The sequence below is a fragment of the Trachypithecus francoisi genome, unplaced genomic scaffold (assembly GCF_009764315.1).
Source record: "Trachypithecus francoisi isolate TF-2019V2 unplaced genomic scaffold, Tfra_2.0 Lachesis_group17, whole genome shotgun sequence".
Lineage (NCBI taxonomy): Eukaryota > Metazoa > Chordata > Mammalia > Primates > Cercopithecidae > Trachypithecus > Trachypithecus francoisi.
In genome coordinates this window covers 22,442,455-22,456,967 of record NW_022681462.1, presented here as the reverse complement: position 1 = coordinate 22,456,967, position 14,513 = coordinate 22,442,455, and the positions used below count along the sequence as shown (strand labels likewise).

The window sequence follows — 14,513 nt, the reverse complement described above, 5'->3', positions numbered from 1 at the left end:
GAGCTTGGAAGTCGCCATTCTATCCTAACAAAAAGCAAAAGCCTGAACAGACTGAAAAATCAACAACTATTCTTGGATCCCTAAGACAGATGAGGACACACAGCAGCCACTGCCCCCCAGATCAAAGAGACAGACAGGCAAATACAGGAAGTCACAGCTTATAGAAGAGACCCAGGAACAGAAACCTGCAAGGGAACCAGGGCCAAGGTAGGAAAACCTGCACTGTGATTGATGAATTGTTTGAGGTTCACAGTTTAAAACTCCCGGGGGACCCAGTTATATGGGGGCTCCCACACTTCTGTGAGTTTTACCTCCAGGAGCTTAACCAGGTTGTCACAGTAAATGTTGGGGGAAAAAAAATTCCCTCATGCTTCTGCCATGGGGAGGAGGAAAAGGAACCATTATGAAATACATCTGAGCATTCTGTTCTTCTTAACAAGGCCTGCCCTCGGGAGAAACTGTTTAACGAGAGCCTAACCTGCTAAGGTTTTATCAGAGCCTAACTGACCTGGGGGAAGGAAAATATGCAACTCCAGTTCACTCTAGTCATCCTGTCCCACCTAAGGAGGTTGGGGGCTGGAGACTGAGAAGCACTTGTGAAGCATAGCCTCACTGAAAGACTAAGACCTAATCATACTGGCATCTTGATCTTGGACTTTCCAGCGTTCAGAACTGTGAGCAATAAATTTCTGTTGTTTATAAGTTACCCAGTGTAAGGTATTTTGTTACAGCAGCACAAACCAACTAAGATAGTTGTAAATGTGTATTTCGAACTCTAGGGTAACCACAAAAAGTAGTTTCAAAAATGAAATATAACTGATATGCTAAGAAAGGAAAGAAAATAGCCAGGCATGGTAGCTCACGCCTGTAATCCCAGCACTTTGGGAGGCCGAGGCAGGCAGATCACGAGGTCAGTAGATCGAGACCATCCTGGCTAACATGGTGAAACTCCATCTCTATTAAAAATTAAAAAAAAATCAGCCGGCTGTGGTGGCATGCACCTGTAGTCCCAGCTACTCAGGCGGGCGAGACAGGAGAATTGCTTGAACCTGGGAGGCGGAGGTTGCAGTGAGCTGAGATCGTGCTACTGCACTCCAGCTTGGGCGACAGAGCGAGGCTTGATCTCAAAAAAAAAAAAAAAGAAAAAAGAAAAAGAAAATAGAATAATATAAAATGCTCAATTAAAGCTAGAAAAGACAAAAAATGAGTGGAAGACAAAGATAGTAACAAAGAACAAGTGCATCAAGTAGAAAATAGCAATAAATATGGTAGATATGCATTCAATTATATCAATAACTAATTTGAATTTCAGTGGTCTAAATGTACCAGTTAAAAAACAGACATTGTCAGGGCAGATCAAAAAACAAGACACAACTATCTGTTCTCTACAGAAACCCACTTGAAATATGAATACACATATAGATTAAAAGTAAATAGATGGAGAAAATATACCATACTAACACTAACAGAAAACAGAAACAGTTATATCAATTTCAGACAGAGGAGATTTCAAAGCAAGAAAAATTATCAGGGAAAAAAGGTATAACATAATGATAGAGGGGTCAGCTCTCCAAGAAGACATAATGATCTTTAACACATATCCATTTAATAACAGAGGATCACAAGGCAAAAACGGACAGAACGGCAAGGAAAAGTAGATAAATTTCACTGTTATAGTTGGAGACTTAAACACCCTTCTATTAGAAATGCACAGATCCAGCAAGCAGAACATCAGTAAGGACACAGTTGAACTCAACAATACCATCAATCACCTGGACCTAATTGATATTTACTGATTGACAACAACAGAATATATGTTCTTTTCAAGCTCATGTGTAACATTCTAGGCCATAAAACACACATTACCAAATTTAAAAGAACAGAAATTATACAGTATTTGTTCTCAGATCACAGTGGAATTAAACTACAGATGAATAGCAGAAAGATAACTGGGGAATCTCAAAATACATGGAGACTAAACAACACATTTCTGAATAACCCACCAGTCATAGAAGAAATAACAAGAAAAAGTTAAAAATATTTTGAACTAAATGAAAACGAAAACACAACCTATCAAAATTGGTGGGATGTAGCAGCAGAAATGCTTAGAGGGAAATTTACTTATTTGTTTCATATTTTCTTATTTTTTATTTTCAACTTTTATTTTAGATTAAGGGAGTACATGAACATGCTTATTACCTGGGTATATTGTGTGATGCTGAGATTTGGGGTACAAATAATCCCATCATCCTGGTACTGAGCATAGTACCCAATAGTTTTTCAACCCTTGACCCCCTCCCTTCCTACCCCTTACTAGTTCTCAGTTTCTGTTGCTTTCTTTTTGTCCATGAGTATCTAATGTTTAGCTCCCACTTATAAGTAAGAACATATGGTAGTTGGTTTTCTGTTCCTGTGTTAATTTACTTAGGATAATGGACTCTAGCTGCATCCATGTTGCTGCAAAGGACATGGTTTCGTTCTTTTCATGGCTGCATAGTACTCCAGGATGTATGTGTACCACATTTTCTTTATCTAGTCCACCATTGATGGGTACCTAGATTGATTCCATATTTTTACTAATGTTAATAGTGCTGTGATGAACATGCAAGTTCATGTGTCTTTTTGGTACAGTGATTTGTTTTCTTTTGGATATATACCCAGTAATGGAATTGCTGAGTCTTTCTATTTTAAGTTATTTTGGTAATCTCAAAACTGCTTTCCACAGTGGCTGAACTAATTTACATTCCTAGCAACACTGTATAAGTGTTCTCTTTTCTTAGCAGCCTTGCCAGTATCTGTTGTCTTTTGACTTTTTAGTAATAGCCTTTCTGACTGGTGTGAGATGGTATTTCACTGTGGTTTTGATTGGCATTTATCTGATGATTAGTGATGTTGAACATTTTTGCATGTTTGTTGGCTGCTTGTACGTCTTCTTTTGAGAAGTGCCTGCTCATGCCTTTTGCCCATTTCTAAATAGGGTTGTTTGTTTTTTGCATCTTTGATTATTTAAGTTCCTTATAGATTCTGAATATTAGACCTTTGTTGGATGCATAGTTTGCAAATATTTTCTCCTGTTCTGTAGGTTGTCTGTTTACTCTATTGATGGTTTCTTTTGCTGTGCAGAAGCTCTTTAATTTAATTAGGTCCCACTTGTCAATTTTTGTTTGTTTGTTTGTTTGCAATTGCTTTTGAGTACTTAGTCATAAGTTGTTTTGCAAGGCCAGTGTCCAGAATGGTGTTTCCTAGGTTTTCTTCTAGGATTCTTATAGTTTGAGGTATTACATTTAAATCTCCAATCCATCTTGAGTTAATTTTTGTGTATGGTGAAAGATAGGGGTCCACTTTCATTCTTCTGCATATGGCTAGCCAGTAATCCCAGCACCATTTATTAAATAGTGTGTTCTTTCTTCATTGCTTATTTTTGTCAACTTTGTTGAAGAGTAGATGTTTGTAGATGTGCAGCTTTATTTCTGAGCTGTCTAGCCTGTTCCATTGGTCTATGTATCTGTTTTTGTACCAGTATCATGCTGTTTTGGTTACTGTAACCTTATAGTATAGTTTGAAGTCAAGTAATGTGATACCTATGCCTTTGGATTAGGATTACTTTGGCTTAGGATTGCTTTTGGCTATTTGGGCTCTTTTTTGACTCCACATCAGTTTTGGAAGTTTTTTCTAATTCTGTGAAGAATAACAGTAGGTTGATAGAAATAATATTGAATCTGTAAAGTGCTTGGGGCAGTGCAGTCATTTTAACAACATCAGTTCTTCTAATCCGTGAGCATGGAATGTTTTTCCATTTGTGTTATTTATTATTTCTTTTATCAGTGTTTTTTAGTTCTTCTTGTAGAGATCTTTCACCTCCTTGGTTAGATGTGTTCCTAGCTATTTTATTTTTTATATGGCTATTGTAAATGGGATTGAGTTCTTGATTTGGCTCCCAGCTTGAACATTATTGATGTATAAAAATGCTAATGATATTTATACATTGATTTTGTAACCTGAAACTTTACAGAAGTCATTTTTCAGGTCCTGGAGCCTTTTGGCAGAGTCTTTAGGGTTTTCTAGGTATAGAATCATAACATCTGTGAAGAAAGAAAGTTTGCCTTTTTCTTGTTGTTTTTTTCTTGCCTGCTTGCTCTAGATAGCACTTCTAGTCTATGTTGAATAGGAGTGGTGAGAGTTGGCATTCTTGCCTTGCTCCAGTTCTCCAGGGGAATACTTCCAGTTTTTATCCATTCAGGGTGATGCTGGCTGTAGGATTGTCTTAGATGACTCTTATTATTTTGAGGTATGTTACTTCAATGCCTAGTTTCTTGAGAGTTTTTATTCTGAGGGGATATTGGGTTTTATCAAAAGCTTATTCCATGTCTATTGAGATTCCTATCATAGGTTTTTGTTTTAAATTCTGTTGATGTGGTGAATCACATTTATTGATTTGTGTATGTTGAACCAAACTTGCATTCCAGGAATGAATGCCTGTTTGATCTTGGTGAACTAACTTTTTGATATGCTGTTGGATTTGATTTGCTAATATGTTGTTGAAGATTTTTTTGTGTCTATGTTGATCAGGGATATTGGCCTATAATTTTCTTTTGTTGTTGTTGTGTCTTTGCCAGATTTTGGTATCAGGGTGATGGGGGCTTCACAGAATGAGTTGAGAAGGAATCCTTCCTCCTTGATTTTTTGGAATAGTTTCTGTAGAATTGGTACCAGCTATTCTTTGTATGTCTAGTCAAAATTGGCTATACATCCATCTGGTCCAGGCTTTTTTTTTTTCTTTGGCTTCTAGGTTTTTCATTACTGATTCAGTTCCAGAACTCAATACTGATCTGTTGAAGGTTTCTATTTCTTTGTGACTCAATCTTGGGAGATTGTGTGTTTACAGGAATTTATCCATTTTCTCTAGATTTTCTAGTTTGTATGCATAGAGATGTCCTAATAGTTTCTGAGGATCTTTTGTATTTCTGTGGGATTGGTTTTAATGTCACCTTCTTTATTTCTGATTGTGTTAATTTGGATCTTCCCTCTTTTTTTCTTTGTTAACCTACCTAGTGGTATATCAATCTTGTTTATCCTTTCAAACAACCAACTTTTGGTTTCATTGATTCTTTATACAGAGTTTTAGGTCTCAACATCAGTCAGTTTTGCTCTAGTTTTAGTTATTTCTTTTCTTCTGCTAGCTTTGCAGTTAGTTTGTTCTTGTATTTCTAGTTCCTCTAGGTATGATGTTAGATCATTAATTTTGAGATCCCTCTAACTTTTTGAAGTAGGCTTTTAGTGCTATAAATTTTCCTCTTAAGGCTGCTCGTGCTGCATCCTTGCTTGGGATTTTGCTTAGATTTTGATATGTTGTGTCTCTGTTTTCATTTGCCTCAAATAGTTTTTTTATTTCTGCCCTAATTTTGTTGTTTATTCAAAAGTCATTTAGGAACAAATTGTTTAATTTCCATGTAACAGTGTGGTTTTGAGATACCTTCTTTGTATTGATTTCCATTTTTATTCCACTGTGGTCTGAGATTATGGTTGGTACAACTGCATTTTTTTTTTTTTTTTTTTTGAGACAGAGTTTCACTCTTGTTGCCTAGGCTGGAGTGCAATGGCATGTTCTCAGCTCACTGCAACCTCTGCCTCCTGGGTTCAAGTGGTTCTCCTGTCTCAGCCTCCCAAGTAGCTGGGATTACAGGTATGCGCCATCACACCCAGCTAATTTTGTATTTTTAGTAGAGATGGGGTTTCTCCATGTTGGTTGAGCTGGTCCAAAAGTTATTTGATAAAAATTCAACATCCGTTTATGATAAAAACTTTCAGTAAATTAAAAATAGAGGGGAACTTCCTTATCTTGATAAAGAGTATCCTCAAAAAACCCTGTTGCTAACATCATATTTAATGATGAGAAACTAGAAGCTTTCCCACTAAGATCAAGAACAAGGTAAGGCTGTCCCCTTTCCTCATTCCTTTCCAACATTGTACTGGAAGTCCTAGCTAATGCACTAAAACAAGAAAAGAAAATAAAAAGCATACAGATTAGGAAGGAACAAACAAAGCTGGTTTTGTTCAAAGAGTAGGTAATTTCCTATGTAAAAAAATCTAAAAGAATTGACAAAAAAAAAAAAACACTCATAGAACTAATAAGCAATTACAGCAAGGTTTCAGGATATAAAATTAATATACAGAACTTAGTCACTTTTCTATATACCAGCAATGAACAAATGGCATTTAAAATCAAAACTATAACACCATTTATATTATCACCAAAAAATAGCTATAAATATAACAACATATGGAAAAGATCTATATGAGGAAAACTACAGAACTCTGAAAATAGAAACCAAAGAACTAAATAAATGGAGAGGTATTCCATGTTCATGAATAAAAAGACTCAATTTTGTCCAGATGTCAGTTATTCCCAACTTGATCTATATATTCAATGCAATCCCAATCAAAATTCCAGTAAGTTATTTTGCAAGTATTGACAAACTGATTCTGAATATATGGAAAGATAAAAGGCCCAGAATAATCAACATAATATTGAAGAAGAACAAAATTGGGGAACTGATGTTACCCAACTTCAAGATTTACTATAAAGCTGTAGTGATCTACAGTGTGTTATTGGTGAAGAAGGAAAATAGATTAATGGAAAAGAATGGAGAGTCCAGAAACAGATCCACATAAATAGAGTCAACTGATCTTTGACAAAGGAGCAAAGTCAACACAATGGAACAAAGATAGTCTTTTTAGCAAATGGTTCTGGAACAACTGGACATCCATATACAAAAAAATGAATCTAGACACAGAGCCTATACCTTTCACAGAAATGAACTAAAAATGAACCTTAGACCTAAAAGTAAAATGCAAAACTAAAATACGCCTAGAAGATAGCATAGGAGAAAACCTACATAACCTTGGGTATGGTGCTGAATTTTTAGGTACAACACCAAAGGTATGAACCTTAGAGAAATAATTGATAAGCTGCACTTTATTGAAGTTAAATACTTCCGCCGTGTGAAAGAAAATGTCAAGGAAATGAGAAGACGAGCCACAGAATAAAAACATTTGCAAAAGACACATCTCATATGTGTCTATTAAAATCAACAGTAAGAAAACAAACTGCCCAATTAAAAAATGGACTAAAGATCTTTAACACACACCTTGCCAAAGAAGATGAACAGATAGTAAATAAGCATATAAAAAGATGCTCCACATCATACGTTATCAGAGAAATACAAATTAAAACAACAATGAGATCCCACTGCACACCTCTTAGAATAATCAAAATCTGGAACACTGACACCACCAAATAGTGGAGAGGATGTGAAGCAATAGGAACTCTCATTCATTGCTGATGGGAACAAAAAATAGGACAGCCACTTTGGAAGGCATTTGGCAGTTTCTTATAGAACTAAACACACTCTTACCATATGATCCAGCAATTATTCATAATTGCTCAAGCCTGGAAGCAACCAAGATGTTCTAGGTAAGTGAATAAATAAATAAACTGTGGCACATCCAGACAATGGAACATTATACAGCACTAAAAGGAATTGAGCTATCAAGTCGTGAAAAAACATGAAGAAACCTTAAATGCATACTACTAAATGAAAGAAGCCAATATAAAGGCCACATACTCTATGATTCCAACTATATAACATTCTGGAAAATGGAAAACTATGAAAGCAGTAAAAAGGTCAGTGGTTGGCAGGGGATAGAGAGAGAGGATGAACAGGTATAGCACAGAGGATTTTTAGGGCAGTGAATACTCTGTATGACACTATAATGGTGGATACACATCATTTTACATTTATCCCAACCCATAGAATAAACACCACCAAGCGTGAACCCTAATGTGAACTATGGACTGTGGGTGATAATGACATGTCAATGTAGGTTCATCAGTTGTAACAAATGTACCACTCTGGTGGGGGATGTTGATAATGAGGAAGGCTATGCATCTGTAGGGGGAGGAGGTACATGGGAAATTCCTATACCCAATTGTGAGTGAAACTAAAACTGCTCTTATAAAATTAAGTCTTAAAAAAAAGCATCAGAAGTGAAACACAATCCCTGCCATCTGTGTATTGCTTCAAGGTTCACAAAGCGATTTTCCAGACTTTGGCTACTCTGTGAAGTTCATACTATTTTCACTTAGGAGATGAGGAGTCTGTGGTTCAGAGAGGTTGTGACTTCCCTAAGGTCAGACAGATAGCAAGTGGAGAAGCTGGCCCCAGCCTTCAGACCTTGTATCTGCCCCTCTGAACTTCACAGTAACAGTAGGAGAAAGGTGATGAGAAAAGAGAACCATCAGGGAGGGCTTCCTGGGACATGAGGGGTCTGATAGGAGTGAGGGACAGAGGCAGCAATGAGGAGATCTGTTTGGCAGGAGTGAGGAATTTTTTTTTCTGCAAAGGAGTAGTAAGAAATCAGGTTGAACCAGCAAGTAGAAGGTTTTGAATGCCAAGCTGAGGAGGTTAGATTTCTTCGGAGATCCCCTGAAGGCTTTTGCATAGAGGCATGACCCAGGCAAACATCCTCTTGTTTGGAAAGCAGGATAGGTTGGAAGGAGTGAAGTTAGGAGGCAAGGCCCGAAGTCCAGAGGCTGCTGTGTTCTGGGAGAAAAACAGTCAGTTGTGATGTAGGGTGCCAGAGAAGGTAGGGCAGGAAGAGATGCTGGGCATTGCTGGAAGAGGCCCCAGTGGGACTTGTTGTGTGTCTGTGTGGTTGGGTAAATCCCAGAGGATACTAAGGCCACAGTCATGTGCTTGGATTGCCATGATATTTGGTGCCAGGTTGTGGGGGAGGGTGGCATGTTGGCCAGGCAGAGGCTGAGGTGTTGAGAGGACGCTCAGCTGGGGAAGCCAAGTGGAGGATTGGAAAGTTGAGCCTACAACTTGGAACGGAGTATGGGAGTATCTCTGGGTTAACTAGCTTCTGGTATGAGTTAATCACCAATTAACCAATCATTCCTAAGCAGGATGCCACCTCTGTGAATTTCCAGTTGAACTCTGCAACCCCAGTTATTGAATTTGGGCCTGTCATTCCTAAGGTCAGCCCCACCCTTGACTATCATTAATGACAATATTAGCTCATCCTTCCTTCTCTACACTTTCTACTCCTTACTTTTGGTCAACTCTGGGTAGAAACATAAAGGGAAACTCACCCCTCAATTTCCATCTGACTTACCTCCAAAGCTTCCCTAAGATTCCCTTATACCCCAAGGAAAATTATATGGCCAGGCCCTTCCTGTTCTCACCAACTCTTTTGCTCATGTGTTTTACCCTCCTGGTGTTCCCATTGGAATGCCTGCCCTTCTCCTTGACCTATCTTAGCTTTCCCAGGTGGGCCGCCAAAAATTCTTGTAGGTTGAAAACCACAAGCCTATGTGAACCCTGCCCATTTTCCACAGCCCATTCCTATTTCATCTCTAGGAGCTCTTCCCTGATTATACTTCAGCCAGCTCCCCCAACAAAGCCAGCAAGGTGTTGACTTGGTGTTACATGGATTGTTTGGATTGCCTATGGCATTTGCCCAGCAAGCTAGAACTTGGTCCTCTTCAGCCCGCTTTTGCTGCTCCCTGTTTATTTCATGCAGGTTGGCTCTGCTAGTCAGGATAGGCTGGGCCCTGCAGAAGCAACAACTCCACTATGAATGCAAGTTTCTTTCTCCTTCATGCTGCATGGACACTGTGGGTGGGCAGAAGGCTCTGCTCCTTGGGGACCCAGGCTGGTGGCAACCTGACATCTTGCAGCATCACCATCTGGAGCAATGCTGTCTGACAGGACTTTCTGCAATGATGGAGATGTTCTGTATCTGTGCTGTGCACTATGGTAGCTACTAGTCACGTGTGGCTGTGGAGGAATTGAAATATGGCTAGTATGATTAAGGAATGGAATTTTATATTTTATTTCATTTTAATTTATTTAAATTGTTACATGTAGCTGGTTGTCACCACATTGTAAAGTGCAGATCTGTAATATGAGGTCTCCTTGTGCACTTCCCAGGTGTCAGGAGAGGACAGGACGAGGAGGACTCTTGTTTGCTTTTCTAGCCAAGAGGTAATCATTGGTCAGAACTTGTCACCAGGCCCCACCTAACTGCAAGAGGGTTGGAAAGTGTAAGGGGGCACATGAATATTCAGGGAACAAGAAATGCTTTGCCACAGAACTCTTCCAAATGCAGCCAAAGCTTCCTGAGGCTAAGATGCTTGAGGTTCTGAGGAAGTGTGGGGGAAGATTGATATGTCTGGCTGGAGAGAGCAGGGACAGACTGAGAGCAGAGGGCTTGGAGCTTAGTGGTGCAGAGACAGGCCCAGAGAGGGCAAGGAGAAGAGTCACCACCACACAGCCAGGCTGGACCTGCACTCCTCAGGCCCTGGCTCCAAGAAGTGAGATGGGGAAGACACAATGCTCTCCCTGCTCCTAGGGAACAAAAACCCTGGTTGGAAACATCTAGCCTTTCATTCTGGGTCCTTGGGAAGAGTAGAGCAAAAACTGCCAAAAGCCTGTTATTGGAGCCCTTGGAAGGGAAGGGGCCCAAAGGCTTTCCGTTTTCAAATGGCCTTGGCCTGTCCCCCCTGAGGTGAGTCACCAGCTGCTGAAGGATGAACAGCAGGGCAAGAACCCAGCATGAGGTCATCTGGGTCACACTTCCTGCCTGACCCTAGCCCTGGGGCCAAGTTCGTGGAGTTTCCCAAGGCCAGTGAGGAAGGGGATTATGCCCTAAGGTGTTGCAGAACTCTGGCCATTGCCAAGGGAGCAGAGGTGAGTGGGGTGCTGTTGGGATCAGGGTAAGAGGTATGCAATGGGCATCAGGGGCAACTTGGCAAGGAGAGGAAACAGGCCCAGAGACAGGCCTCTCGGGGAGGCAGCAGCCGAACTGTGAGCAGCCCTTTCCATTCCCAGCATGAAGGGGTCCCAGAGGCAGCACTGCCCATTGCATCCTTACAGTCTCCCAGTTGGTGCTTGGTCCAGCTGTCTTTATTTTTCTTGGAGATCCACATAACCCAGGCTCTGTCCACTTCTGATTTAAATCCTTGCTGATGTTAGGACCCATTTCTTTTCCTCTCATCTCCCCAGGACAGAGGACAAAGCTCCAGATGGCAGAGAAAGACCAGTGTGAGCAAAGGAGGTGTTTTATCTGAGCCTGGAGCCTGAGGAGGGAGCTGCTGCTCTCCCCAAATCAGGTCAACACAAATCTGCATTTCAACAAAGCTGAAATGGGAGAAATTCTTAACTTTACAAAGTATTCTTCATTTTAGAGATGGTTTTACCATAGGATTCCATTAAGGCATGGAGTTACCTAGTATTTCATAGGAAATTTGATTGATAAAACTTCTAATTTCATCAACAAAATGTTATTAACAACTACCATCCTGAAAAGCATAAAATGTTTTTAAAATGTGGCATCCAGTCAAAGTTAGGACTGTGTATATGTTCCTCAAGCTTAAGGGAACCCCCAAATCAGCTTGGACTGTTGGTCTCCAATCTACTCTGGCCAGGAGAATGTAACTCCCATTTTATCAGAGGAAAACTGACTCTGGGAATAAAGAATTAAAGTCCAGGTCTGAGAAATTGTTAGTTCTCTCTACTGCACAGGGCTGGAAGCATTTGGAACCTGGTCAGTTGCAGAGTTTCTTCGATCCGGAATCCTCCCACCCTAGCTGCAGTGTGTCCTATGGGTTTGGGGCTACCTAGCTAAGGGATTGGCTCCACCGTGAAAGAGACCTATGTGTACTCCAGAAGCAAACTCTTTTCCTATTCGGGGATGGACCCCTTACCACAGCCTAAACTGACCTGCCGTTTGCTGGTATCTATGGAAGATGACATTTTTCAAAGGTTTCCAAATACATTTAATCCAGGTGCTCTTCTATGGTGTGATCACACCACACCCCCATCAGGGGAGGGGCCGAACTCCCCTTCCTTGTTTCTTGGTGTGCATTGATTGCCCTGAGGCTGCCATGCTACGAGGAGGCCAAGCCACAGGGAGAAGTCATCAGCCTTGGCCCAGGTGCCAGGTGTGCAAGTGAGGAGCCTTCAAACGATTCCAGCCCCCAGCTCTAGCCTGTGGGTCTACCCAGCTGTAGCCCCAGACTGCATGGACAAGTCATCTCTGCCATGTCTTTTCCAATTCCCAACCCACAGATTCTGGGAGCACAATCCATGGCTGTCTTAAGCTGCAAAGTTGTGGTGTCATTTGCTATGTGGCCACATAGTAACCCTGCTCTGAGGTCTCAGGTTCCTAACGTTTCATCCGCAGCACTCGCCGCCATGATTATTAATGAACTACTCTGGCGACTCCTTGTTTAATGATTGTCTTTCCCATTTAACTCTAAGATGCAAGAGAGCAGGGGTACAGTCAGGGCCCTCATTCTACTCCTAGGGAGTTGGCCAGGGAGATGTTCAGTGAATATTTCATGAATGACTGATCCTAACACTATCCTCAAACTGACCCTTACACTTGCCCTCAGAATGACTCTGGCTCTGAATTCAGACTGAGTCTAACCCTGGCCACAGACCAACCCCTAATTCTGGCATCAAAGACCTAACCCTGGCTGCAGCCTGAGCCTAGCCTGTCGCTCTGGTGCCTGTGCAATAAGCCTCACTTCAGACTGACCCCTAAACTTGACCTCAGAATGACCCCGACTCTGACCTCAGGCTGAGTCCTGGCCTCCTGATGACCCAGATGATCTGGCCCCCACCTCCTTGCCCTGGCTTTTTGCCCTACCCCACCCCCATGCTCTCAGTGCATTGCTCTTCTTTCAGTCACTGGAAGGTGTAAAGCTCTTGCAGGCTCCGTGCCTCTCTATGCACTCTCCTCACCAGGAAGACGCTTTCCCTCTTAACTCCTACTCTTTCTTTCAATCGTGCTTAAATGTCACTTCCTTAAGGATCAGTTAATTTCAGTGAGACCCCCTTTAGAATCACTCTTAGCATTTTCACACTTTATAACTGCAAAAGGCCATACCTCATTTTATTACACTTCACTTTATTATGCTTCTCAGATACTGCGTTTTTTACAAATGGAAGGTTTTTGGAAACCCTGCATTGAGCAAGTCTCTTGGTGCCATTTTTTCAACAGCATGGGCTCACTTTGTGTCTCTGTGTCACATTTTGGTAATTCTCATAATCTTTCAAACTTTTTCATGTTGTTATATATCTGTTATGGGAATCTGTGATCAGTCATCTTTGATGTTACTATTGTATTTGTTTTGGGGCACCATGAACCATGCCCATAGAAAATGGTGAACTTAATTGATAAATGTGGTGGTGTTCTAACTGCTCCCCATCTCTCTCCCTCTCCTTCAGGTCTCCCCATTCCCTGAGACACAATAATATTGCAATTAGGCCAATCAATAACCCTACAACGGCCTCTAAGTGTTCAAGCAAAAGGAAAAGTCACCTGTTTCTCACTTTAAATGATCAAGCTTAGTGAGGAAGGCATATTGAAAGCAGAGACAGGCTGAAAGCTAGGCCTATTGTGCCAAACAGTTGGCCAAAGTGTCCACGGTCTGGATAGAAGATCAAACCCGTCACAACATTGCCTTAGGCCGAAGCCTAATCAGGAGCAAGGCCCTAATTCTTCTCAATTCTGTGAAGGCTGTGAGAGGTAAGGAAGCTGCAGAAGAAAAGTCAGAAACTAGCAGAAGTTGGTTCATGAGATTTAAGGGAAGAAGCCATCTCCACAACATAAAAGTGCAAGGTGAAGCAGCAATGGCTGATGGAGAAGTTGCAGTGAGTTATCTAGAATACCTAGCTAAGATCATTGATGAAGGTGGCTACGCTAAACAACCGATTTTCAGTGTAGATGAAACAGCCTTTCATTAAAAGAAGATGCTAGCTTGGACTTTCACGGCTAAAGAGAAGTCAGTGCCTGGCTTCAAAGTTTCAAAGAGCAGGTTGATTCTCCTGTTAGGGGCTAACGGAGCTGGTGACTTTAAGTTAAGGCCAATGCTCATTTTACTGTTCCAAAAATCCTGGGGCCCTGAAGAATTACGCCAAATCTGCTCTGCCTGTGCTCTAGAAACGGAACAACAAAGGCTGGATGATAGCACATCTGTTTATAGCATAGTTTCCTGAATATTTTAAGCCCGCTGTTGATAACTACTACCCAGAAAAAAAGATTTCTTTCAAAATATTGGCACACATTGACAATGTACTTAGTCAACCAAGAACTCTGATGGAGATGAACAAGGAGATGAATGTTGTTTTCCACTTTTTTTTTTTTTTTTTTTTGATATGGAGTCTCGCTCTGTCTCCCAGGCTGGAGTGCAGTGGTGCGGTCTCCGCTCACTGCAAGCTCCGCCTCCCAGGTTCATGCCATTCTCCTGCCTCAGCCTCCACAGTAACTGGGACTACAGGCACCTGCCACCACGCCCGACTAATTTTTTGTATTTTTAGTAGAGACAGGGTTTCACCGTATTAGCCAGTGTGGTCAGACAAATGTCGTTTTCATGCCTGCTAACACAGCATCCATTCTGCAGCCCATGGGTTAAGCGGTAATTTAGACTTTCAAGCTTTATT

General features: G+C 41.0%; 1 long non-coding RNA gene across 1 annotated transcript in view; it reads left to right on the top strand.

The window, feature by feature from the left end:
* The window catches only part of LOC117062007, an 87,482-nt gene extending 74,082 nt beyond the window's left edge, over positions 1–13,400 (top strand). The window contains exon 3 of the long non-coding RNA XR_004428176.1: positions 13,299–13,400. This is a non-coding gene — a long non-coding RNA (uncharacterized LOC117062007). The remainder of the gene's footprint in view (positions 1–13,298) is intronic.
* Positions 13,401–14,513: the final 1,113 nt, after the last annotated feature.